At 38.5% G+C, this 27,641-nt stretch overlaps 1 protein-coding gene across 3 annotated transcripts in view; it reads left to right on the forward strand.

Annotated features, from left to right (window-relative positions):
* SHROOM4 (shroom family member 4) overlaps positions 1–27,641 on the forward strand; it is a 226,547-nt gene that overhangs the window by 35,892 nt on the left and 163,014 nt on the right. The window lies entirely within an intron of this gene.

Here is a 27,641-nt window from a genome sequence, read left to right on the forward strand (position 1 = left end):
TCATTCCATTTTGTTTTCATATAAACTTCTGCCTTAATCCAAGTTAATAGAATCATAGCTGTGAAAGTTTATATTGTAAATAAAGCACTTAGCCCAGTTCCTGCCACTTACCAGTAGGGACTTAATAAAATGTTAGCTGCTATTTTTCTAGTAGTAATAATAGTACTCCTAATAAGAAATTTGACAACACCTAACACAGGACCTGGTACGTAGTCATTGCTCAGTAACACTTGCTGGGTTTGGGTAATTGAATCCATATACATACTATTCTTTTAAAGTGTAGTAAAGAAGGATTTGGCCACCTGCTTCCTATCTTTCCAAGTTTCCTGCTGTGGCCCCTTGGTCACTGGTCGCATTTCAACCTGGAACTTGTCCTCAAGTAATTCTAAAGGCTGGGAGTCTGCCTTATTCATCATTGTACCCCAACAGTTCCTGGCAAATGATAGGTACTCTGTGAAGGAATACATGGATGGAGGCAGCAAGGGCTGTCATCGAACAAGGACTCTTCTCCTTTGTGAAATTTTAGGGACCAGGCTCCAGTTTAGGCTGTTGCTGTTTGCCTTGGGCTTTTGGTATTAGGTTTTGATGGTTCTGCATATCCTTTGAAATTTTGCTCTGAGTTGGAAACGGTTGTACTCTTAATGGGGTTTCTCTGGCGTAAGTACTCAGAAGTATAATAGCTGGCTTTGGTACATTGAGCACTTCAAGGGAGAATGGCCCTTAAGAAGGAAGGTGATAGGGCAGCAAATAAGAGCATGAGATTTAGTCAAGAGAAACCTTAGTTCAAACCCTAGTTTTGTCACTCCTAGCTATGTGTCTTTGGGAAGTCCCTTAAACTCTCTGAGCCTCAGTCTCCTCTCATCTGTAAGATGGGGGACGATATCGAATACCTCTTGGTGTTGTTATGAGGGCTAAAATATGATAAGTGTGCTTAAAGCCATGGTATATAATAATTGCTCAATAAATGTTAGTTACTGTTGTTGTTACATACCATATCTCCTTTCCTTTTCAAAATGAACATAGTTTTATTGCTTTTCATGTCCTCAAAAGCAATACTGTTTGTTGTTTTAATATCAACTTAGACGATACCTTAAAGTTTAGAGAAGGAAATGATAACTTCCTGCATGCATACTACCTAGAGATAACCAGCATTAATAATTAGGTGCATGCATATCTCACACTTTATTTTCCCATGTTTATACACACATATTAAAAATGAGGTCATATGAGGGTGCCTGGGTGGCTCAGTTGGTTAAGTGTCTGCCTTTGGCTCAGGTCATGAGCCCAGTGTCCTGGGTTCGAGTCCTGCGTCGGACTCACTGCTCAGTGGGGATCTGCTGTGCCTTCTGCCCCTCCCCCCATTCAAACTCACTCACACTCATAAAAATAAATTTTTAAAAATAAAAAAAATGCAGTCTTATATGTATTGTTTCATAGTCCACTTTTTTATACCTAGCAATACAAGGTAGAAATCTTTTCAGATCTACATAACCATTTTAATGTCCTCATAGTATCATACTTTATGACTATATGAATACTATAAATATTTTAACTAGTACCATATTAATTTAATTTGCTTCTAAAGATTTGCTATTATAAACAGTGCTACAGTAGCCATTTATATACATACATCTTCACACACTTGTCTAATTTTATTAAGAGCTATTTATAAAAGAATTACTAGGTCAAAGGGAATTATACTTTATTTTTTAACTTTTTAAAAGATTTGTTTATTAGAGAGAGAGCAGGAGGAAGGGGCAGACTGACAAGGAGAGAGAGTCCCTCTGTGCTAAGCACAGAGTCTGATGTGGGGCTTGATCTCATGACCCTGAGATCAGGACCTGAGCTGAAACCAAGAGTCATTCACTTCACTGAGCCTCCCAGACACCTCAAGGGAATACACTTTAAAATCATGCCACTCATTAATTACAGCACGCACTGAATTAACCTTTATTGAACGGGAAGAAACTTTGCACTGTCAAGTGCTGTGTAAGTATGAGTTATTGCACTGTGGTTGTTAATTGTTAAGAGGCATGGCCGACTTAAGGACTAGAAGAAGGGAGAAGGCTTGATTTCTCCCCATGAAATATACCTATATGAACATGAAATATACCTGTATCAACATGCACCCATAAATGGGTAGTTGCTGTTTATTCTAAAGGAGCTATGTCTTCACTCCCTCCCCAAACTGGCAAAATGAAGAAGGGCTCTTGTCATCTTGAAGTGAAACCATTGCTTTTAAATATGGATGCTTCCAGCCATATATTAAGACCTATTCTTAGCCAGCCTCAAATTCTAGGAAAACACTTGATTAGAGAAGCATAAGTTCTCCAAAGCTGCTTCTGCCCTGAGTTGTTCTGCTATGCTCTTGAGAACCAAGCCTGAAAGCCTAGCTACTTCGTGTATATGTGTGGGTGTTGGGGAGCAGGTGTTGAGGAGAAATACTTTTCTATGGCAAAACTGGTATGTCAGTACCCAGCCTAAGGGTACCTTGGTCACACCTTCAACTGTTCAGCGAGCCTGACATTCCGCAGAGCTCAGACCAGCCTAGAGAGCCCAACTTACCCACCCACTCCTGTGGCATCCTGTTTTTCTAAGCAGCCAGAGTACCTCTTGAGTGTAACTTTATTATAAGCATTGTTGAGTAGGGGGAAGTGTGTGTTGAGAAGTCTTGAATCTGGATCTCCTCATCCAACAGCCTGAATTCTCTCTGACTTCAAAGGCTAGGCACTCGTCCAGGAATGATGCTCTTGGCCCCTACTAGAAGGTGGGGCCAGGTGTGGGAATGCACACAGACTGTGGGGGCCGGTACCAGGGTGAAAGACAGCAGGAGAATATGTGACCATGGAGGGGAGCAGACACCTATTTGCTTGGCCAGGCTCCATCTTATAAAGGGTGCTCCTCGTAGGAATGTTTTCCATGATACCTTTCAGAGAGCTTGGGTTCTTTGTATGTCTAAGTCTGATTTGGGTTGATGTTTGCCATGAGCAGTAATGAGCATGGAAATGATTTATTCTGGGGCCTTGACTATAGCGCTATTAAATCACTGGCATACTGATGGGGCCTATTGATCCTCAAACTGTTTCCTGAGTTCTCTTTGCAAATCCGTGCTCTGAGATCCCAGCTAATCGCTTGTCCCTGCTGGCTCTGTGGATGCTACTCTTTTGAAAAAGCTGATCCTGTGGGCATTTTGGACTCCGTCCTCTTCCTTTCTCCCCAGGTCTCCAGCTCACTGAGCTGTGAACTTTCACTACCCCTCCCTAATCTGTTTACTTTCTCTTCGGACTCAGTAAGTGGACCGATGTACAATACCTTTTCATGTGTTCACATGCATTTATGGGTATGCAAGAGAGGTATTGTGCTGGACGGGAGTTACTGGCCTTCTTTAGATGAGCAGACCTTGGTGAGCCCTTAATTGAATTGCAGGGCTAGAGAACAGAGAAGCTTATTCCCCATTGTTGGGGAGAAGTTGGAAGATTACACTGATTCTGGAAGAAACTATCTTCTTTATTTTTCCCCTAGAGTATATGGAGTGGACCCAAATGACAAGTGGAGGGTCTAGATTCCAAAGACCTCTTCTGTTCAGGAAAATGTGGGGTTTGAGATGGGCAGGTAGGTTTAAGACAACGAAGGTTTTGAATGCTTCTGATGTTCCCCACCCTCTCTACACTCTAAGATCTTTGAAGGTACATTCTTTCATATTTTTGCATTTCCTCTCAGGGTCTCATACAACACAGATGCCTAACAAACAGTGAATGGACTATTAAGGCAGAAGGACAGACTATTAGGCCTAGTGAAACTGTCTATTGATGGCCCTACAGAGTCCCACAGAACTCCCTAGGAAGGAAGGCTTAAGCCCGGGAGGTCTTGTTTCCAGAGCTGGCCTTAGACAAGGGTCCCGCCCTCTGCACTCATGAAGTAATTGGCAGAACGGCTAGAACAAGTGAATAATTGTGCCATAATTAGTTTATGATCTGAGGGCATGCCAGTTTGCAGCCCTGCCAGTCTGCTAGCTGCCACCAGCACAGATATGCCTCATAAAAGTGCAAGCGACAAAGCTATGGTGCTATTCCCTGGGCCTGCTTCAGCCTAATGACTCAGGCCTATGAACTGAGAGTAACTGAGCTAGTGTGTTAACATTTCCTGAACACTGACCTTTTATATTTTCATGTTATGCAAAAGTAACCTTTATTTCTTACAATTATTAATCCTCATTTTGACTTCATTGTAATGTTTCTTGCTGTGCCTCCCTCCTTTCCCTCTCTCACTTCTTTCCTTCTTTCCTCTTTGTCTTGAAAGGGGGAGCATAGTGAGGCCTGGGTAAGACAGATCATTTGGCTCATTGTGTGATGATAATTGAAATCATTCCCTTCTGATACACTTAGGAAATGGCTCAGCCAATATCTCCTGCAGGTCTCACCTTCCTGGCCTACTACCATTATGATTGCTGTCCACATACTCTCTTCCAGTGTCCTAAGAGTTCAAGAAATTGAACTTTCGTAATGAAATCTATCAACCTGCCAACCTAAGTCACCTAAATGTGCATCAGAGTGTTGGTGATAGACATTAGTAGATTTGGATTCTGAAAGTGGGCTTTGAGATTGCGGTTCTTTGAGCTCTTCCTTCCTTTCCTGTCCATCAACCTGAATTACAGTTTTTATTTCAGATGCTCAACATATGGGACTCTTTGGACACCATTAAAGCTGAATTAAGAGTGTACACAGTATTTGCAGCTGACCAAAGTACTAAGCAGTTCATGTTCCTAGGTAGAGAAAAAGATTTATACATTCACTAACCCTGTTTTCACAGAAATAAAGCAATCTGCAGAATGACCGAGATCAAAGAATGGCTCACTCAGGGATTCCTCTCAGAACTATTAGGATTACTGTTTCCAACATTATACACACAGAATTAACATCCCTAGTCCCACCTAGGGAACAGACCCAAGGTGGGAAATACTTCACTTTTTTAAATCTTCATATCATCACAGCCAGGTTTTCATACCTTGAATTTCTTCTAAGTGTCTTGTTTTATTGGTTATGCTGCTCAAAACGAAGAAGTCATTCTCTTTTAACTTTGCTAGCAATCCCTTTTCCCACTCAAAAGTATTCTTATTTCTGTTTATGTAGAATTGCTTTTAATGTGTCTACTGACTTCTTTGATAAAGCTGGCATCCACGTCTTTCACAAAAAGGCTCTAATATGTTCATGTTAGGGTCTGTATTTGGGCCATGCCTTGAGTTCAGATTTGAAGGCTAATCATGTATGACTTTAACTAAAACCTGTAACTTACATAGTAGTGACATTTAAAAAAAATAAGTTTGAGATTGTGTCCCTGATGAGAAATATTTGAGATTAGGTGCTTGACAAGCACCCCTATGTTTTACATATTTGTGAAATTCATTTTTATTATTTCAAGGTAGTTAGTAAGCTGTAATAAACCAAAGAAGCCTAAGCTTAAATAAATGTATTTTAGTTGATATTGGGCATATACGCATGACTTTAATGATTGAATTTGCTATTACTAGTCCCCAAGTTTCTCTTTAATCATAACATGACCATATATATTCTTTTTTTTTAAAGATTTTATTTATTTGACAGACAGAGATCACAAGTAGGCAGAGAGAGAGAGGAGGAAGCAGGCTCCCCGCAGGCCAGAGAGCCCGACGCGGGGCTCAATCCCAGGACTCTGGGATCATGACCTGAGCCGAAGGCAGAGGCTTTAACCCACTGAGCCACCCAGGCGCCCCGACCATATATATTCTTAAGACTTACTTTTTTATTTTCATTCCAGTATAGTTAACATAGCATTATGTGAGTTTCAGGTGTACAATATAGTGATTCAGCACTTCCATACATCACCTGTTACTCATCATGACACGTGCACTCCTTAATCCCTATCACCTGTTTGACCCATCTCCCTTGTCCCCTTCCCCTCTGATAACTAGCAGTTTGTTCTCTATAGTTAAGAGCCGGTTTCTTGGTTTGTCTTTTTCTCTCTGTTTTTCTCCTTTCCTCAGTTGTTTTGTTTCTTAAACTCCACATATGAATGAAATCATATGGTATTTTTCTTTGTCTAACTTATTTTGCTTAGCATTATACTATCTAGCTCCAACTATATCGATGTAAATGACAACATTTCTTCTTTTTATAGATGAATAATAGTCCATTGTGCATATATATATATATACATATATATATATATGCATACATACATATATATATGAACATTCTCTTTATCCATTCATCTATCAGTGGACATGAGGACTGCTTTAATACATTGGCTATTGTAAATAATGCTGCAGTAAACACAGGGGTGCATGTATCCCTTTGAATTAATGTTTTTGTATCCTATGGGTAAATACCCAGTAGTGCAATTAGGCTCACAGGGTGGTTCTGTTTTTAACCTTTTGAGGAAACTCCATACTGTCTTCCACAGTGGCTGCACCACTTTGCATTCCCACCCACAGTGCATGACGGTTCGTTTTTCTGCACATACTCTCCAACACTTCTTATTTCTTGTGTTTTTGATGTTAGCCATTCTGACAGGTGAAGACTTTTCATCTACAGACTTTAAGGCTATCTTTGCAGATGAGAGGTGTTTTCATATGAAAATACTTCTAGTTTGACCTAGAAGAGCTTTGTTCAAAAAAAAAGTTCATGAAATGTAGTTTTACTAAGGGCCTATAATTAAGGCAAAATCATTTTCAGTAATGCTTCACTTATTCAGAAATTCAGAACACATCCTGGATTCCAGGAATAAATTTAAAACTAGGGCTTTAAGATTTTGAAACCGCTGCCACAAAGCCCATGGTATGGAGAAGACTTTAAAGAGATCTTTGCTTGACTTTAAAGAGATCTACTGGTCCTTACTATAATGGGAGCCTGTTGTAAGCATTCCCTCACTTTTCAAAATCTCACACTATGCCACCATGGTTTTATGAAAGATCTATGTTAATACCCATTTTCACTAGTCAAATCTGAAGAGGTTTTTTGCTTTTACAAAAAAGGTGAAAAGTGAAAATAGTGTTCAGTGTTTGTTTTGTAGCAAGTTATTACAGAGGCAGCAACAGTGGCCCAACTAAGCTCCTCTTCCAGGAACTACATACACTCAGCATTTCAGCATCAGCTTCACAGTGTTGAACTGTGTCTCTGAGCATCTGTGCTTTATCTCAACTTGTTTTGTGCATCCATTAGCAAAACATGTCCTATGGTATCAGAAAAGCCTAAGAGAGGTTATATTTTGGGTCTAGGAACACTAAAACAGTTTTCCATATACGTCTGCCCCTTGAACAATGTGGGGGTTGGGGCGCCAATTCCCACACAGTTAAAAATATGTGTATAACTTGGACTGCCTGAAAACTTTTTAACAGCCCACTGTTGAGTGGAAGCCTAACTGGTAACACAAATAATCAACACGTATTTTTCATGTTACATGTATTCTGTATTGTAATCTTGTAATAAAATAAGCTAGAGGAAAGGAAATGTTAAAATCATAAGGAAGAGAAAATATATTTACAGTACTATTCTATATTTATTGAAAAAAAATCTGCCTATAAGGGGACCCACGCAGTTCAAACCCATGTTGTTCAAGGGTCAACTATAAATTAATAATAAGTGGTTCTTTCCTTTACACCATTTTGGCTTATGGAAGGTTTCAAAGGAATAGTCTACTTTCAGATAACAGGAAACCTGTATTCCTTTAATTATAGCAGAATACAAGTGGTAAATTAGAATTGGGAGTGGCAAGTTGCATGGGTTTCAAAGAGGTAGTTTACCCTAGAAATAGGCCCAGTGACAGTTGTATACTATACACCTGAGGTGGAGAGACCACAAAAAGAAAGACCTGGCAGGATGGAATAGGTAGATAGCCTTCCACACAAAAATAAAAGATTGTGGTTTTCTGTAGTATTATTATGCCAGATTTTGTTTAGCTCTCCTGTTATTATTGGAGATTTAAGTTATTTAAAAATTTTCACTCTTATAAAAAGTGATGTGGTGAATGGTTTCTGTACAAATTGCCTTTATTCTGTTTAGGGTTATTGCTTTCTGGTATTTTACCAAAAGTATGATAACCAGGTCAAAATGTATGAGCTGATTTATAGCTGTTGTTATATGTTGCCAGATTGTACTCCCAGAAGATTAAACTGTATAAGTACATCTATTTTCTCACAGTCCTGCAGCACTAAATGTTGTCATTTCTAATATTTTGCTAGTTTAATGGGTATGTAAGTATACTAGTCATTTGTTTTAGTTTTTATTTGACGAGGCTTTACATTTCTTAATGTCCTAATTTACTCTCCATTTCCTTCTTCTCTTACTTTGAGCACTTATCAAGTAAAATCCATTGAACTTTTTATTTTTATCCATTCCTTATACTTTGGATAGTCCAACTTTGTCCTCTGTATTTGTCACATATTTTTCTAATTTTATTGCTTTCATTTTTATGTGTGCTTTATTACATTTCACTATGCAAAATTGTTCTTTTTCACATTTATATATTCAGATCCATCTATCCTGTCTGTGATGTTTCTTTCATTTTTCAATATTCAGAAATTTACCACTCCTCCACAGCTGGGACAAATATGTGATTCTGTCCTCTCCACTCCCCCAGGGTGTTTTTTCTTTTTTGTGTTTAATTCTTGGACCCATCTGGAATTTATTGAAGTGTATGGTATGAGGTATGGATCTAAAGTACAGTCTCCACACTGATATCCAAATGTTTTAGCAATTCAATTTGGCAAAATATTTTTTGAACTCCTTCTATGTGCTAAACATTGTGCTAAGTACCACAAGAAAGTTGTTGTTGTTCTTTTTTTTTTTTTAATGAGGCAAAGCCCATGCTCTCCAAGTGTATGATCCTGTGTCTGTTTCTTGCTTTCCCTCTTTCCCTGAGGATGGGAAGGGTGGTAGTGGTAGTAATAAAGAAGATATTTAAATAATTATAACAAAGTACAGGGACACCTGGGTGGCTCAATTGGCTATGCATCTGCCTTCAGCTCAAGTCATGATCCCAGCGTCCTGGGATAGAGTCCCGCATCAGGCTCCTTGCTCAGCGGGGAGCCTGCTTCTCCCTCTGCTTCTGCCTGCCACTCTGTCTGCCTGTGCTCACTCTCTCTGACAAATAAATAAATAAATAAAATCTTTTTAAAAAAAGTACAAGGAAGACTATGATAGGTATTGTTACAGAGTTTAAAAGCAAGAAGGGTGGCTCACTTGGTTAAGCGCCTGACCCTTGATTTTGGCTCAGGGTCGTGGTATCAAGTCCTCTATCAGGCTCTGCACTCAACACAGAGTCTGCTCAAGATTCTCTTTCTCCTTCTCTTTCCCACTGCTTCTCCTCACTGCTTGCACACACACACTTCCTTGCTCTCTCTCAAATATATAAATAAATAAAATCTTTTAAAAGGGAAGAAGCTGTAAGAATTCAAAAGAGTGAGAGATTCTACCCGAGATAAGGAAAGGCCCTCAAGATAGTTAACATTTAAGAAGGGCTCAGATAGTAGGATTTCATTCATTCAAAAAGAAGAAGAAGAAGAGAGGGGGAAAAAAAAGAAAAAACAACTACTGAATATCTATTCTGCCTTGCCCTGTGTGCTCTGGATAAAGAGTAACAAGACCTAATCCTGACCTCGGGGAGCTCTCAGACTAGTAAGAGCAGGAAAGGAAAGGTGGGGACAGTTTTGGGTAGATCTTAAATGTCAAGAGGAGGTATTGATTCTTCCTCTGTTTGGTATGGAGAAGGTTTAGGAATATGAGAGTGCCATAATCAGAGTGTTTTTCTAGGTCAGTCCATTTCATCTGGAAGGTTGTTATTTGTTTGCCAGATTATTTTCTGAAATGTGAGTAAGGTCACTGTGTGTACCATTTTTGATATTTGGGCTCCTTGGCAGTATCAAGTCTACTCTTTATAGTGTCTACCAGTATGTCTGATTCCTCTCTATAATTGACAGGGTTTGTGATATCTTTCATATATTACAGCTAGTTCTTTTTCTGCAATTTTTCATTCTGTGTCAGGAGTAGTTTCTGGTAGTGTCTGCCTTTTGCCCAAGTTATTTAGGAGAGATTTTCATGTGAATACATCAAAATGGCTAAAATGATTCTAGTTGTTGAAGAATTAAAATCCAGCTATAAAGAAGATTCAGATATGGGAAAATAGCTCATCCCCACCTTCTAGAAAAATGAAGGGCCAGGAGGCATGAGACACAAAATTAATTTGAATGCGGCTTGTTCACATGAACATATACTTAGTGAATTTGTGAAATGTTTTCTTTCTTGTTGTGGACATGAAGACTACAGTGTAGAAATTAAAACATTGGTAAGTGGACACACGCCATCTGCAAATTTTAAAATGGATTGTCTCTCAGAGGCCAAGAAAATCTTAATCAGAGGTTTTTTAAAAATTAATAGTTTGAGAGCAGGACTTCCAGAGAGGCTGTGTGAGGAGCTTGACAGACCCTCTTCCCAGTGAAATAACTACTTAACTTGTGATAATTAGCAAAAATAAGCAAAGCCTCTGAAATTGACCTAGGGGAATTCAGTATATTGTAAAGCATTTATTCAAAGAAATCTCCTAAGTCTCAGAAAGAACAATGGGAGTCTGGTTGTCACTTCTGCCTGGCCCCATGCTATGAATGCTTTCTTTACTCTGGGCAGGTATAGCTAGGAACATGGAGCTCTCTTTACCTCTAGCTCCCAGTTACAGTGCTGTGGTTTCACCCCAGGGGGTGTGGGGAGGGAACAGTCTATCAGCATCTCTCTTCCCACACTCTCAGTTTCAGGTTGTAGTAACTTTATTTTGGGCTGGGCTGACATGGACAAGAAGACTGGGGTTCCCTTCCAGTTCCCATGTGTTAGGTGAGAGCTTCCACACCAGAAGAAACAAGTTGGAAGACCAGGCTACCAGCCTCCCCCAGGTCCTGTTTGTAGGGTAAAATTACATACCAAGAGAGACCTACCAAGAAGATGGGGGCTACCATTCTCACCTTCTAGTTCTTGCTTATAGAGTGAAGGTATTATGCAGGGAAATTCAGGCCACCACCACACCCTCATTCCAGTGAAGTAGTACAGAGATTCTGCTTAGGAGGTTAGGCAAGATGGGAGGATTGGCAGCTCAGCATCTTTGATGAGGGAGCTGACCTTACTTAGAACAGAGCACAGAGGAACTCATTCCTGAAGGCATTGTCAAAAACAGTAGAGATCTTGATGTTGAGCAACTTGTAGGCTAATAGTTCCATGAAACTAGGAGCAACAAATGAAATGGCAGACCAGTCAGAAGCTTAACAGAATCAGAGAGAGAGAGAGAGAAAGAGAGAGAGAGAGAGAGAGATAAAAAGAGCCCTGTTAAGATCATACTTATATCTGGAGATCAGGAAGGCTGTGAATGTGTACTACACAGCATTCACTCAAAAGAAACCAGAGTGGGCATTTCAGAGCTACTAGTCACTGCTTGAACATAGAGCTCACTTCAAAGCATTCCCCAAGCCACACAGAGATTCAGCATCAAGTTTTGAGGCTTTACCAACTGAAGGGGCACAAGCAGAATCTCTGACCAATCACTAGCTGAATATTATTTTATACTAACCTAGGAGCCACTCTGAAATAGTTAACAGAAAAACTGAGTAGTAACATCATAGGTACAAGGCAGAGGAATTGGTCTTCAGAAACTTAATTCAGGCAGGCCACCATACAACAAGGTTCATGGTGGTAGTGGAACTAATCAGAGTCTAGAGCGCCTACAAAATATTATCTAAAATGTCCAGTTTTCAACAAAAAAATTACAACAAAGAAATAATGTGACCATTGTATAGGAAAAAAAACAGGCAATAGAGACTACTTTTGGAGGGGCACATGATACACTTAGCAGACAAACACTTCAAAATAGCTATTACAAATATTTTTAAAGAACTAAAGGAGCCAATTTTAAAAAATGATGAAAGGAAGACGTAACAATGAGTCATCAAAGAGAGACTATCCGGGAAATGATAGAAATTATATTTAAGGAGAAATGAAATGAAAATTCTAGAGTTTAAAAGTATAATAACTTATGAAAAATTCTCCAGAAGGGCTCAGCACCAGAATTAGGCTGGAAAAAGAAAGAGTCAGTGAATTTGATGGTAAATAATTAGAGATTATACACTTTGAAGAACTGAAGAAAAAAATGAAGAAGAATGAAAAAATGAAGAAAATGAACAGAGTCCCCCAAACCTTTGGGATGGACATCATTAAGCACACCAACATATACATGATGAAAGTACCAGAAGAAGTCAGTGGAACAGGAAAAAATATATAATGGGTGAGAACTTCCAAAACATGATGAAAAACATTAATCTATACCTACAAAAACCTTCAAGAGCTACATGTAGGCATATCAGTTAAAATGTTGAAAGCCAAAGGGAAAATAATAGGAGCAGCAAGAGAAAAAATGACTCACCGGTGAACCCTAATAAGATCAATAGCTGACTTCTCATCAGAAAAAAAATGGAGACCAGAGGTAGAGGGATGACATTCAAAATGCTTAAGGGGCAAAAAAGTCAAATAAGAATCCTATATCCAACAAAACTTTCTTTAAACAATGAATTTTAGAACACTGAAAAGAAATAAAATAAAATGGAAAAAAATGTAGATAAAATTTTATTTGACATTCTCTGATAAACAAAGATGAAGATAATTCATTGATAACAGACTTGCCTTACAAAAAATATAAAAGGACGTTCTTCAGGCAGAAAGGAAATGTCACCACACAGCAATTCAAATTTACATGAAAAAAAAAACAGTGCTGATAAAGGTAATTATGCAGTAACTATAAAATAATGTAATTTCTGGGATGCCTGGGTGATTCAGTCAGTTGAGCATCCAACTCTTGATTTTGGCTCAGGTCATGATCACAGGGTCCTGAGATGTGAATGAACTAAATCCAATGAAAAGGCAGAAGTTCACAGACTGGATTTAAAAAAAAAAAAACAAACTTAAATCTAACTGAATGCTGCCCATATTCAAAATCCAAATAGGTTATGAGTAAAATGATGAAAAAATATAAATCATGTAAACTGCAATCAGATGATAGAAGAAAAAAAAAGAAGACAGCAGGAGTTGCTATACTAAATATCAGACAAAATACATATTGAACAAAAAAATGACTACAGATTAAAAGGGATATTTTATAATGATTAAAGGGTCAATTCATCAGGAAGATATAACAACTATAAAAGACAAATGCACTTAATGACAGGGCCCAAAAATACATGAAGCAAAAACAGAATTGAAGACAGAAATAGAAAAATAGCCCCCAGTTAATAATAGTTGGGGACTTCCAAATCTTACTTTCAATAATGCATGAAATACTTAGAAATCAATAAATATAGGACTTGAATAACTATGCAAACCAACTAGACCTAACAGACATTTGCAGGCCACTCCACACAAGAGCAGAATGCACATTCTTATCAAGTGCATATGGAACATTTCCAGAAAGTAGATCATATGCTAGGCCATAAAACACTTAAAAGTTTCAAAATACTTAATAGGAATAATACAAAGTACATTCACAGACCACAATTTAGAAACCAACAACACATGAAATTTGGGAAATTAAAAAATATGTGTAAATTAAACAGCACACTTTTATATAACCAACAGGTCATAGAATAAATCACAGAGGAAATTAGATAAGACAATGAAATGAATAAAAATGAAAATAGCATATCAAAACTTATGGGATGTGGCTAAAATCATACTTAGATGAAAATTTAGAGTTATAAATACCTATATTAAAAAGAAGAAAAAGCTAAAAATCAATAACCTAACCTTCCACCTTTAGAAATTAGGAAATTAAGAGCAAAGTAAATGCAAAGAAAGCAGAAGGAAAGAAATAATAAAGATTAGGGTGGAAATAAAGTGAAATAGAAAACAGGAAAATGACATGGAGAATCAACAAGACCAATAGTTGGTTCTTTGAAAATATTTTTTTAAATGGTATTTTAGTTTGCTAAGGCTGTTATAATGAAATACCATACACTAGGTGGCATAAACAACAGAAATTTATTATGTCACAGTTCTGAAGGCTAGAAGTCAAAGATCAAGGTGTTGACAGGTTTGGTTTTCGCTGAGACTTCTCTCTTTGGCTTTCAGATGGCCATCTTCTTACTATGTCCTCACATGGTCTTTCCTTGGTGCACATGTATGTATCTAGTGTCTCTTTTTGTGTTCAAATTTCCTACTCTTATAAGGACACTAGTCAGATTGGATTAGCTCGCTCACCAGTTCACTCTAATGGCATTATTTTAACTTAATCACCTCTTTAAAGACCTTACCTCTAAATTCAGTCACATTGTGAAGTACTGCGAATTAGAGTTCCAATGAATGAATTGTGGGTGGACACAATTCAGCCCAGTAACAATTGACAAAACCTTAAATATACTGATTGAGAAGAAGACCTACATTACTTGTATCAAAACTGTCGAGGGAATATCACTACAGGCAATATCACTATTGAACTTACAGAAAAGAACTGACTAAAAAATCAGAAGAGAAAACTATGAATAGCTGTATGCCAACAAATTAGATAACTCAGAAGAAATAGAAAATTTGAAAAGATTCTTTTTTTTTAAAAGATTATTTATTTATTTATTTGACAGACAGAGATCACAAGTAGGCAGAGAGGCAGGCAGAGAGAGAGGGGGAAGCAGGCTCCCCGCTGAGCAGAGAGCCCAATGCGGGGCTCGAGAAAAGATTCTTAACAAATAAAGAGATTAGATTAGTATTTAAAAATCTTTTCAAAAAGAAAAACCTCAATCTAGAGAGCTTCACTGGTGAATTCTACCAGTCAATTTTACCAGCTCTACTTAAAAGAGTACCAATCCTTCATGATCTCTTCTAGAAAATAGAGGAGGGAACAAATTTCAGTGTATTCTACAAGTTTTGCAAAGTTATCACAAGAAAAGAAAATAGAGACCAATATTCTTTATGAACATAGATGTAAAAATCCAGGACAAGATATTTGCGAACTGAATCTAACTGCATTAAAAGGATTACACATCACGATCAAGTGGGAATTACCCTAGAAATAAAAGGCTGAATTAACATAAAAAAAATCAATGTGAACATTGTGTTAGTAGAATAAAGTACAAAAAGAGCACGATCAACTCAATAGATGAAGGAAAAGCATTTGACAAAATCCAACACCCATTTGTAATTAAAAAAAAAAACCTTAACAAATTTGGAAAAGAAAGGAACTCTTCAAGCTAATAAAGGGAATTTGTGAACACAGGTAACATCATATTTAATAGGGAAATACTGATTTTTTTTCTTTAAGGTGGGAACAAGACAAGGATATTTGCTGTCACCAGGTTTTTTTTTCAACATTGTACTGGCATAATGGTAAACATATAGATAAATGGAGACTAGCTGAGATGCCAGAAATAAGCCTTTACATTTATGATCAATTGATTTTTGACCAAATTACCAAGAAAGTTCAAAGGGAAAGAAATTGGGTTTAAATAATAGGGGTTAGTCAACCGAATTGACTAAGATTGGTTTTGAGCCAAATAGTGTTTAGCTAATAGGATATCACATGCAAAAATAATAAGTTTGGTCCTTGACATACCATACACAAAAAATTAATTCAAAATGTGTAATAGGCCTAAGTATAAGAGCTTAAACTATAAAACTCTTTGAAGAAAACATAGGAGTAAATTTTCATGATCCTAGGTTACACAAAGGTTTTTAGACATGATACCAAAAGCACAAGTGATAAAGAAATGATAAACTGGATTTAATCAGAATTAAATTTTTTACTTTAAAAGATACTACCCTGAAAGTGAGATGTCACCCCAACTCTGGGAGAATATACCTATAAATCATTTATCTTGTAAAGTATTTGGATTCAGAATATATAAAGACCTCTCCCAACCAATACTAAAAAGAAGAATTACCCATTAAAAAATAGGATAACATAGAACAAATATTTTTCTGAAGAATATATACAAATAGCTTAATAAGCATATGGATACTCAACATTAGTCATTAGGACAATGAAAATCAAAACCACAATGAGATAACATTTTTCACTCACTAGAATGGCTATATTAATTTTTAAAAAGACAATAACAAGTGTTGGTGAGGATGCGGAGAAATTGGAATACTTTCATATACTGGGGGTACAAATGGTGCAATTTTTGGAAAATAGTTTGGCAGTTCCACAAGATGTTAAATATGGAGTTACTATGTGACTTAGCAATTCCACTTCTACATATCTATCCACCCAAGAGAAATGAAAATATATCCTTGTACATGAATGATCATAATATCATTATTCATACTAGCTCCCAAATGATCATAAACTTGTATACGAATGATCATAACATTTTTACTTGTACACGAATGACCATACATCATTATTCATACTAGCCCCCAAACAGAAATATCCCAAATGTCCATCCGATGATGAATAGATATATAAAATGTGGTATATCTACACAATGGAATGTTGTTCAGCAATGGAATGAAATGAAGCACCATTATATGTTACTATGAGAATAAACATCCAACACATTATGCTGAATGAAAGAAACCAGACAAAAGGCCACATGCTGGATGATTCTGTTTTTATGAAATGTATTTTTTTTAAAGATTTTATTTATTTATTTGACAGACGGAGATCACAAGTAGGCAGAGAAGCAGGCAAAGAGAGAGGAGGAAGCAGGCTCCCTGCTGAGCAGAGAGCCCGATGCGGGGCTGGATCCCAGGACCCTGGGATCATGACCTGAGCCGAAGGCAGAGGCCTTAACCCACTGAGCCACCCAGGCGCCCCTGTATTTTTTTTTTTTTTTTTAAGCACGTCTATAGAGACAAAGTGAATGGCAGTTGCCTGGGGCTAGGTATGGGAATGGAGACCGACTGTAAATGCCATAAGGATTTTTTAGGGTGATAGACATGTTCTAAAATTAGATTGGAGTGGTGCACAACTCTGTGAATATGCTAACATTCATTAAATTGTACATTTTAAATGGGTAAATTTATAATATGTAAATTACATTCCAACAAAGCTGTTAAAATGCAGTGGATTAAGATAATAATTTGGATGGTTTTATAAAGAATAAGATTGGCACGCCTGGGTGGCTCAGTTGTTAAGCGTCTGCCTTCGGGTCAGATCATGATCCCAGGATCCTGGGATCGAGTCCTGCATCAGGCTCCCTGCTCAGTGGGAAGCCTGCTTCTCCCTCTCCCACTACTCCCGCTTGTGGTCCCTCTCTCACTGTGTCTCTGTCAAATAAATAAATAAAATCTTTTTTAAAATTAAAAAAATAAAGAATAAGATCACAAAGACAAATTAAATTATAATGTTTATTCCCAGATAAAGTATAACTCTCAAATTCCTGTTACCTTTTCAGGACCTTGTTCTATTTGTTAATTTCCCCCATGTATTCTTTCTGTACCCTACCATAGACCTCTTCCTTTGGATTTTGTGCTCCATCTTTTCACTTGCCTTGAATCTATTTACCCTTCGAAAACTTTTTTGTCCCCCAGCATTCTGGTTTGTGCTCTCACTTCTTTCCTAAAGCCTTTTTCTCCTGAGATTTATTTCATTTCCAAATCCTGAGTGTTTTTCTCAAACTACTGGTTCTATCTCTTTGGTAAATGTGGCAAATATTTTCTCTTGGGTTTGTGCATTTGAGAGACATTTACTGAGCACCTGCTGTGTACTTGACCCCATAGTGGTACTTGTGGTAGCTTATGTTGCTGATCCTTACACTTGGGGAGCAATAAGAATTTTTACTGTGTCACATAAAATATTCTGTATAGAAGTCAGTACAATAGCTATATATTTCATGGTAATTTTTGCTCAACTAATAGGTCTCTATTTAAAAGTGACAAATGGGGTCCCTGGGTGGCTCAGTCAGTTAAGTGTCTGATTCTTGATTTTGGCTCAGGTCATGACCTCAGGGACTTGGGATCAAGCCCAGCATTGGTCTGTGCATTCAGTGGGAATCTGCTTGAGATTCTCTCTCTCCCTCTCCCCCACCCCTCCCTGTGCACTCTCTCTCTCTCAAATAAATAAGTCTAAAAAAAAGTGACAAATGTATAATTGCCTTCTCTTTGTCCCTGAGTTGTCTTTGTGTCTTTGGGTTTAAGGCACTGGCATGCAGGCCCTTGCTCTGCATGGAAGATTATATAAATAAAACCTGATTTGTAGTATTTGTGATTTCCACAGTGTCTGTACTCCCACCATAGCCAGTTTCAAGTTACTAATGTGATATTTCTGAATGCAGAGTTGGGAAGCTAGCCAGTTTGAACCCTTTACTAAGAGGCAATTGTTTAGTCCTAATCCCCCTCAGAATAGCTTTCATACTATCCCTGAGATACAACCCAACTTGGTTGGAGGGACTTTAGGAAGAAGAGAACAAATGCTTTTATAGTAACAACTCTCTGCTAGGCACCATGCTCTTTAAATAGTCTTTTTCATAAACCCGTGTGGAAGATAGCCATTTCCCGGGAGCTAGGATTTGAATCCTGATTGTTGGGATGTCAAATCTGATGCTACTTTCATTGAACCATGATATTTCCTAGGGCAGTGCTCTGGATATTGTTCACTTTCTGAGTATTCAGTATAAGTACATCACTGATAGCGTACTGGGCTTACTAGAGGATGTTGAGGTAATCTCTCTGTGAGCATCAGATAAGGAAAGCAGTGAAGACCAATGCATGATGTTGGGCAGAGAACTTCTAGACTCTTTAATTGATTTGAGTCTAAGGAGGGACTGAATTGAATGGCTAGGAATTCCAGACATTTCTGGGGATGTGGAAGAGCTGCAGAAGCAGCACATTCCTTTTGGGCCTCAAGCAAAACCTAGAACTGTCCTTTTGAGAGGTCAGTGCTGTCCTTGGATGTCATTGTTTCCAAACCAAGTCAAGGGGTGTAAATGATTGAAGCAAGTCTCTGAAGAGAGAGAGGTCTATGCCTATTTTTTACTAGGAATAAAACTCCATAATGGCAGGAGTCTTTGTTTTGTTTATTGCTATATCCCTGTTGTCTAGACTAGTGCTTTGACACTCAATATGTTGGATGGATGAATAGATGGATGAAGAGGTGATTTGCCTCCAGGACTGTAGCTCTTTTCCTGACTTGGTTACTGCTTGAAACCAAGTTTTGTCACAGATCCCTAAGAGACCAACACTGAAGCTTCTCACATTTTTTCCAGCTAAGGATCCCATTAGCAATTATGTAAAGACAAATGATGTCATTTGGGTGATGAGATGTGTAGCATTGCTTTGGGAAGCCCTCCTCACTGTCTTTTTTTTTTTTTTTTAAGATTTTATTTATTTATTTGACAGACAGAGATCACAAGTAGGCAGAGAGGCAGGCAGAGAAAGAGGTGGAGGCAGGCTCCCCTCTTCACTGTCTTTGAGTGGAATAGCTACCAATTATTGAGGGTTACTGTGTGCCAGGTAGAGAGAGAAGTGCTTCACATCCATTAACCCAACCTCATAATGACCTTATGAAATAGACATTGAATTTGGTCCCTTTCACAGATGAGGAAAGTGAGACCTGAAGAGTTAAGTAGGTTGCCCAAGGCTGCACAGCTAGTATTAGGAAGACCCAGTAATCAAGCCCAGTTTTTCCCAACTATTAATCTTGCACTTGTTCCACTATACTACATTGTTTCCTTTTCTGTGTTACTACTTATTCATTGTTTCAGGGAACATTTATTAAGTCCCAAGCTCTAGTGTATGCCAGACACTTAGATCTTCTTAAGGGAAAGGGGAATCTTGCTTTGTTGAAATGCCTTGAAAAATATTTCTATTTTCTAACAACATTTCCCCTCTTCCCCATAACTATGAATGCCTGGTGATTTGGAGCTACCAGGGGTCATTAAATAACCATCCTTCTTCTTCTCAAATGCTCCAGCAAGTTCTCGGGGGTGAGAGTGTCTTATTTAGTCCCAGAAGATGAATGAAATCTCAAGCAATGGTTTTATAAACTTTATTATACCCAACTACCAAAGATTTTCTTTTTGCTTTCAGTACTTGAAATGCTACCGCCCGCCCCCCCCCCACCACCAAAATGCTTCCCTTCTGTCAGGTGAGTTAAGGCCACATGAATACAGCCTTTCCTTTCAAGAATGTTCTTTCAAACATGCCAAATATACTTAATCCTAGTAAAAGGGGCTTTCAAGTGTCATATAAGGAGTCCAGAAGCACAGATTCCCCATCTTTGGCTTGGAGACCCAGAAAGAGGTGGAAAGGGATCAGGTTAAACCCAGGGCTGAAGAAGTCATTCTTGACACCTCTGTTAAGGTTCTTGCCCTTTAATTGTTGTTGTTATTCTTTTGTACCTTCAACAAACATTTGTAGAATGTCAACTATGTGGCAGGAAAGGTGCTAGGTTAGTGCTATCCAAAAGAAATATGATGATAGCTACATATATGCCATTGTAAATGTTCAAGTAATCGTATTAAGAAGGTAAAAATACAATTGCACTACTGGGTATTTACCCCAAAGATACAGATGTAGTGAAAAGAAGGGCCATTTGTACCCCAATGTTTATAGCAGCAATGGCCATGGGCACCAAACTGTGGAAAGAACCAAGATGTCCTTCAACAGACGAATGGATAAGGAAGATGTGGTCCATATACACTATGGAGTATGATACCTCCATCAGAAAGGATGAATACCCAACTTTTGTAGCAACATGAACGGGACTGGAAGAGATTATGCTGAGTGAAATAAGTCAAGCAGAGAGAGTCAGTTATCATATGGTTTCACTTATTTGTGGAGCATAACAAATAGCATGGAGTACAAGGGGAGATGGAGAGGAGAAGGGAGTTGAGGGAAATTGGAAGGGGAGGTGAACCATGAGAGACTATGGACTCTGAAAAACAATCTGAGGGTTTTGAAGGGGCGGGGGAACCAGGTGGTGGGTATTAGAGAGGGCACAGATTGCATGGAGCACTGGGTGTGGTGAAAAAACAGTGAATACTGTTACGCTGAAGAAATTTTAAAAAAAGGTAAAAATAGGGGGGAGGAGTCAAGATGGCGGAGAAGTAGCAGGCTGAGACTACTTCAGGTAGCAGGAGATCAGCTAGATAGCTTATCTAAAGATTGCAAACACCTACAAATCCAACGGGAGATCGAAGAGAAGAACAGCAATTCTAGAAACAGAAAATCAACCACTTTCTGAAAGGTAGGACTGGCAGAGAAGTGAATCCAAAGCGACGGGAAGATAGACCACGGGGGGAGGGGCTGGCTTCCGGCAAGCAGCGGAGCAACAGAGCACAAAATCAGGACTTTTAAAAGTCTGTTCCGCTGAGGGACATCGCTCCAGAGGCTTAACTGCGGTGAAGCCCACGCGGGGTCAGCGTGGCCTCAGGTCCCGCAGGGTCACAGAAGGATCGGGGTTGTCTGAGTGTCGCAGAGCTTACAGGTATTAGAACGGGGAAGCCGGCTACAGAGACAGAGCCGAGGAGTGAGCTCTAAACTCGGGGTTACCTTGAACTGGTCGCAGGCTCAGTCAGCTCGGAGCGCGGCCGGAGGCAAGGGTGACGGGAGTAATTGGGCGCTGTTCTCTGAGGGCGCACTGAGGAGTGGGGCCTCCGGCTCTCAGCTCCTCTGGGCCGGAGACTGGGAGGCCGCCATTTTCATTCCCGGCCTCTGGAACTCTACGGAAAGCGCTCAGGGAACAAAAGCTCCCGAAAGCAAACCCGAGCGGATTACTCAGCCCGGCCCGGGTAAGGGCGGTGCAACTCCGCCAGGGGCAAAGACACTTGAGAATCACTACAACAGGCCCCTCCCCCAGAAGATCAACAAGAAATCCAGCCAGGACCAAGTTCACCTACCAAGGAGTGCAGTTTCAATACCAAGGAGAGCAGAGGAATTCCAGAGGAGGAGAAAGCAAAGCACGGAGCTCATGGCTTTCTCCCCATGATTCTTTAGCCTTGCAGTTAATTTAATTTTTTTCTTTTTCAATTTTTTTTTCTCTTCTTCTAAATTTTTTTAACTTTTACCCTTTTCTTTTTTAACGTTTTTTAACTAGTTTATCTAATATATATATATATTTTTTTTCCTTTTTATATTTTTTCTTTATTCGTTTTCTTCTTTTAATTGTTTCATTTTTTTTTCTTTCTGAACCTCTTTTTATCCCCTTTCTCCCCCCTCACGATTTGGGATCTCTTCTGATTTGGTTAAAGCATATTTTCCTGGGGTTGTTTCAACCCTTTTAGTATTTTACTTGCTCCTTCATATACTCTTATCTGGACAAAACGAAAAGGCGGAAAAACTCACCACAATAAAAAGAACAAGAGGCAGTACCGAAGGCTAGGGACCTAATCAATATGGACATTGGTAATATGTCAGATCTAGAGATCAGAATGACGATTCTCAAGGTTCTAGCCGGGCTCGAAGAAGGCATGGAAGATATTAGAGAAACCCTCTCCGGAGAGATAAAAGCCCTTTCTGGAGAAATAAAAGACCGAAAATCTAACCAAGTTGAAATTTTAAAAAGCTATTAATTAGGTGCAATAAAAAATGGAGGCTCTTACTGCTAGGATAAATGAGGCAGAAGATAGAATTAGTGATGTAGAAGACCAAATGACAGAGAATAAAGAAGCTGAGCAAAAGAGGGACAAACAGCTACTGGACTACGAGGGGAGAATTTGAGAGATAAGTGACACCATAAGACGAAACAACATTAGAATAATTGGGATTCCAGAAGAAGAAGAAAGAGAGAGGGGAGCAGAAGGTATATTGGAGAGAATTATTGGAAAGAATTTCCCCAATATGGCAAAGGGAACAAGCATCAAAATCCAGGAGGTTCAGAGAACCCCCCTCAAAATCAATAAGAATAGGTCCACACCCCGTCACCTAATAGTAAAATTTACAAGTCTTAGTGACAAAGAGAAAATCCTGAAAGCAGCCTGGGAAAAGAAGTCTGTAACGTACAATGGTAAAAATATTAGATTGTCAGCAGACTTATCCACAGAGACCTGGCAGGCCAGAAAGAGCTGGCATGATATATTGAGAGCACTAAACGAGAAAAACATGCAGCCAAGATTACTATATCCAGCTAGGCTATCATTGAAAATAGAAGGAGAGATAAAAAGCTTCCAGGACAAACAAAAACTGAAAGAATTTGCAAACACCAAACCAGCTCTACAGGAAATATTGAAAGGGGTCGTCTAAGCAGAGAGAGACCCTGAAAGTAGTAGATCAGAAAGGAACAGGGACAATATACAATAATAGTCACCTTACAGGCAATACAATGGCACTAAATTCATCTCTCAATAGTTACCCTGAATGTTAATGGGCTAAATGCCCCAATCAAAAGACACAGGGTATCAGAATGGATAAAAAAAAAAAAAACATCTATATGTTGCCTACAAGAAACTCATTTTAAACCCGAAGAAACCTCCAGATTTAAAGTGAGGGGGTGGAAAAGAATTTACCATGCTAATGGACATCAGAAGAAAGCAGGAGTGGCAATCCTTATATCAGATCAATTAGATTTTAAGCCAAAGACTATAATAAGAGATGAGGAAGGACACTATATCATACTCCAAGGATCTGTCCAACAAGAAGATCTAACAATTTTAAATATCTATGCCCCTAACGTGGGAGCAGCCAACTATATAAACCAATTAATAACAAAAATCAAAGAAACACATCGACAATAATACAATAATAGTAGGGGACTTTAACACTCCCCTCACTAAAATGGACAGATCATCCAAGCAAAAGATCAAGAAGGAAATAAAGGCCTTAAATGACACACTGGACCAGATGGACATCACAGATATATTCAGAACATTTCATCCCAAAGCAACAGAATACACATTCTTCTCTAGTGCACATGAAACATTCTCCAGAATAGATCACATCCTGGGTCCTAAATCAGGTCTCAACTGGTATCAAAAGATTGGGATCATTCCCTGCATATTTTCAGACCACAATGTTCTGAAGCTAGAACTCAATAACAAGAGGAAATTTGGAAAGAACCCAAATACATGGAGACTAAACAGCATCCTTCTAAAGAATGAATGGGTCAACCAGGAAATTAAAGAAGAATTGAAAAAATTTATGGAAACAAATGATAATGAAAACACAACGGTTCAAAATCTGTGGGACACAACAAAGGCAGTCCTGAGAGGAAAATATATAGCGGTACAAGCCTTTCTCAAGAAACAAGAAAGGTCTCAGGTACACAACCTAATCCTACACCTAAAGGAACTGGAGAAAGAACAAGAGAGAAACCCTAAACCCAGCAGGAGAAGAGAAACCATAAAGATGAGAGCAGAAATCAATGAAATAGAAACCAAAAAAACAATAGAACAAATCAACGAAACTAGGAGCTGGTTCTTTGAAAGAATTAATAAGATTGATAAACCCCTGGCCAGACTTATCAAAAAGAAAAGAGAAAGGACCCAAATAAATAAAATCATGAATGAAAGAGGAGAGATCACAATGAACACCAAAGAAATACACACAATTATAAGAACATACTATGAGCAACTCTACGCCAACAAATTTGACAATCTGGAAGAAATGGATGCATTCCTAGAGACATATAAACTACCACAACTGAACCAGGAAGAAATAGAAAGCCTGAACAGACCCATAACCAGTAAGGAGATTGAAACAGTCATCAAAAATCTCTAAACAAACAAAAGCCCAGGGCCAGACAGCTTCCCAGGGGAATTCTACCAAACATTTAAAGAAGAACTAATTCCTATTCTCCTGAAACTGTTCCAAAAAATAGAAATGGAAGGAAAACTTCCAAACTCATTTTATGAGGCCAGCATCACCTTGATCCCAAAACCAGACAAGGATCCCATCAAAAAAGAGAACTACAGACCAATATCCTTGATGAACACAGATGCGAAAATTCTCACCAAAATACTGGCCAATAGGATTCAACAGTACAATAAAAGGATTATACACCACGACCAAGTGGGATTTATTCCAGGGCTGCAAGGTTGGTTCAACATCCGCAAATCAATCAATGTGATACAACACATTAATAAAAGAAAGAACAAGAACCATGTGATACTCTCCATAGATGCTGAAAAAGCATTTGACAAAGTACAGCATCCCTTCCTGATCAAAACTCTTCAAAGTGTAGGGATAGAGGGCACATACCTCAATATTATCAAAGCCATCTATGAAAAACCCACAGCAAATATCATTCTCATTGGAGAAAAACTGAAAGCTTTTCCGCTAAGGTCAGGAACACGGCAGGGATGTCAGTTATCACCACTGCTATTCAACATAGTACTAGAAGTCTTAGCCTCAGCAATCAGACAACAAAAGGAAATTAAAGGCATCCAAATCGGCAAAGAAGTCAAACTATCACTCTTTTTCCACATATAGAAAACCCAAAAGACTCCACTCCAAAACTGCTAGTGCTTGTACAAGAATTCAGTCAAGTGTCAGGATATAAAATCAATGCACAGAAATCAGTTGCATTTCTCTACACCAACAACAAGACAGAAGAAAGAGAAATTAAGGAGTCAATCCCATTTACAGTTGCACCCAAAACTATAAGATACCTAGGAATAAACCTAACCAAAGAGGCTAAGAATCTATACTCAGAAAACTATACAGTACTCATGAAAGAAATTGAGGAAGACACAAAGAAATGGAAAAATGTTCCATGCTCCTGGATTGGAAGAATAAATATTGTGAAAATGTCTATGCTACCTAAAGCAATCTACACATTTAATGCAATCCCCATCAAAATCGCATCCATTTTTTTTCAAAGAAATGGAACAAATAATCCTAAAATTTATATGGAACCAGAAAAGACCTCGAATAGCCAGAGGAATGTTGAAAAAGAAAGCCAAATTGGTGGCATCACAATTCCGGACTTCAATCTCTATTACAAAGCTGTCATCATCAAGACAGCATGGTAATGGCACAAAAACAGACACATAGATCAATGGAACAGAATAGAGAGCTCAGAAATAGACCCTCAACTCTATGGTCAACTAATCTTTGACAAAGCAGGAAAGAATGTCCAATGGAAAAAAGACAGCCTCTTCAATAAACGGTGTTGGGAAAACTGGACAGCCACATGTAGAAAAATGAAATTGGACCATTTCCTTATACCACACAGGAAAATAGACTCAAAATGGATGAAGGACCTCAATGTGAGAAAGGAATCCATCAAAATCTTCGAGGAGAACACAGGCAGCAACCTCTTCAACCTCAGCCGCAACAACATCTTCCTAGGAATATCGCCAAAGGCAAGGGAAGCAAGGGCAAAAATGAACTATTCTGATTTTATCAAGATCAAAAGCTTTTGCACAGCAAAGGAAACAGTTAACAAAACCAAAAGACAACTGACGGAATGGGAGAAGATATTTGCAAATGACATATCAGATAAAGGGCTAGTGTCCAAAATCTATAAAGAACTTAGCAAACTCAACACCCAAAGAGCAAATAGTCCAATCAAGAAATGGGCAGAGGACATGAACAGACATTTCTGTAAAGAAGACATCCAGATAGCCAACAGACACTTGAAAAAGTGCTCCATATCACTCGGCATCAGGGAAATACAAATCAAAACCACAATGAGATATCACCTCACACCAGTCAGAATGGCTTAAGTTAACAAGTCAGGAAATGACAGATGCTGGCGAGGATGCGGAGAAAGGGGAACCTTCCTACACTGTTGGTGGGAATGGAAGCTGGTGCAACCACTCTGGAAAACTGCATGGAGGTTCCTCAAAGTGTTGAAAATAGAACTATCCTAAGTCCCAGCAATTGCACTACTGGGTATTTATCCTAAAGATACAAATGTAGTGATCCAAAGGGGCACGTGCACCCGAATGTTTATAGCAGCAATGTCTACAATAGCCAAACTATGGAAAGAACTTAGATGTCCATCAACAGACGAATGGATAAAGAAGATGTGGTATATATACACAATGGAATACTATGCAGCCATCAAAAGAAATGAAATCTTGCCATTTGCGACGATGTGGATGGAACTAGAGGGTATCATGCTTAGTGAAATAAGTCAATTAGAGAAAGACAACTATCATGTGATCTCCCTGATATGAGGAAGAGGAGACAACATGGGGGGTTAAGGGAGTAGGAGAAGAGTAAATGAAACAAGATGGGATTGGGAGGGAGACAAACCGTGAATCTTAATCTCACAAAACAAACTGAGTGTTGATGGGGGGAGGGGGTGTTGGGAGGGGGGGTGGTGTTATGCACATTGGGGAGGGTATGTGCTATGGTGAGTGCTGTGAAATGTGTAAACCTGGTGATTCACAGACCTGTACCCCTGGGGATAATAATATATGTTTAAAAAAATAAAATTAATTAAAAAAAGGTAAAAACAAACAGGTGAGATAAATTTTAATAATATATTTTATTTAACCCAATATATCAAAAATGTTAACATTTTTCAACATGTAATCATTTAAAAAATTACTAATGTGATATTTTACCTCTTTTCTTTCATAGTAAGTGTTTGAAATCTGTTGTATATACTGAACTTAGAAACATATCTCAATTTGAACTAGTAACTTAAGTGCTCAGTAGTCACACATGGCAAGTGGGTAGCTACTATACTGGACAGCTCAGTGCTAGGCCTTGCTCTCATGGATACTGAAATGTATTAAGACCTTTCTGTGAAGTGATGAG

Source organism: Lutra lutra, chromosome X (assembly GCF_902655055.1).
Source record: "Lutra lutra chromosome X, mLutLut1.2, whole genome shotgun sequence".
NCBI classification, from domain to species: domain Eukaryota; kingdom Metazoa; phylum Chordata; class Mammalia; order Carnivora; family Mustelidae; genus Lutra; species Lutra lutra.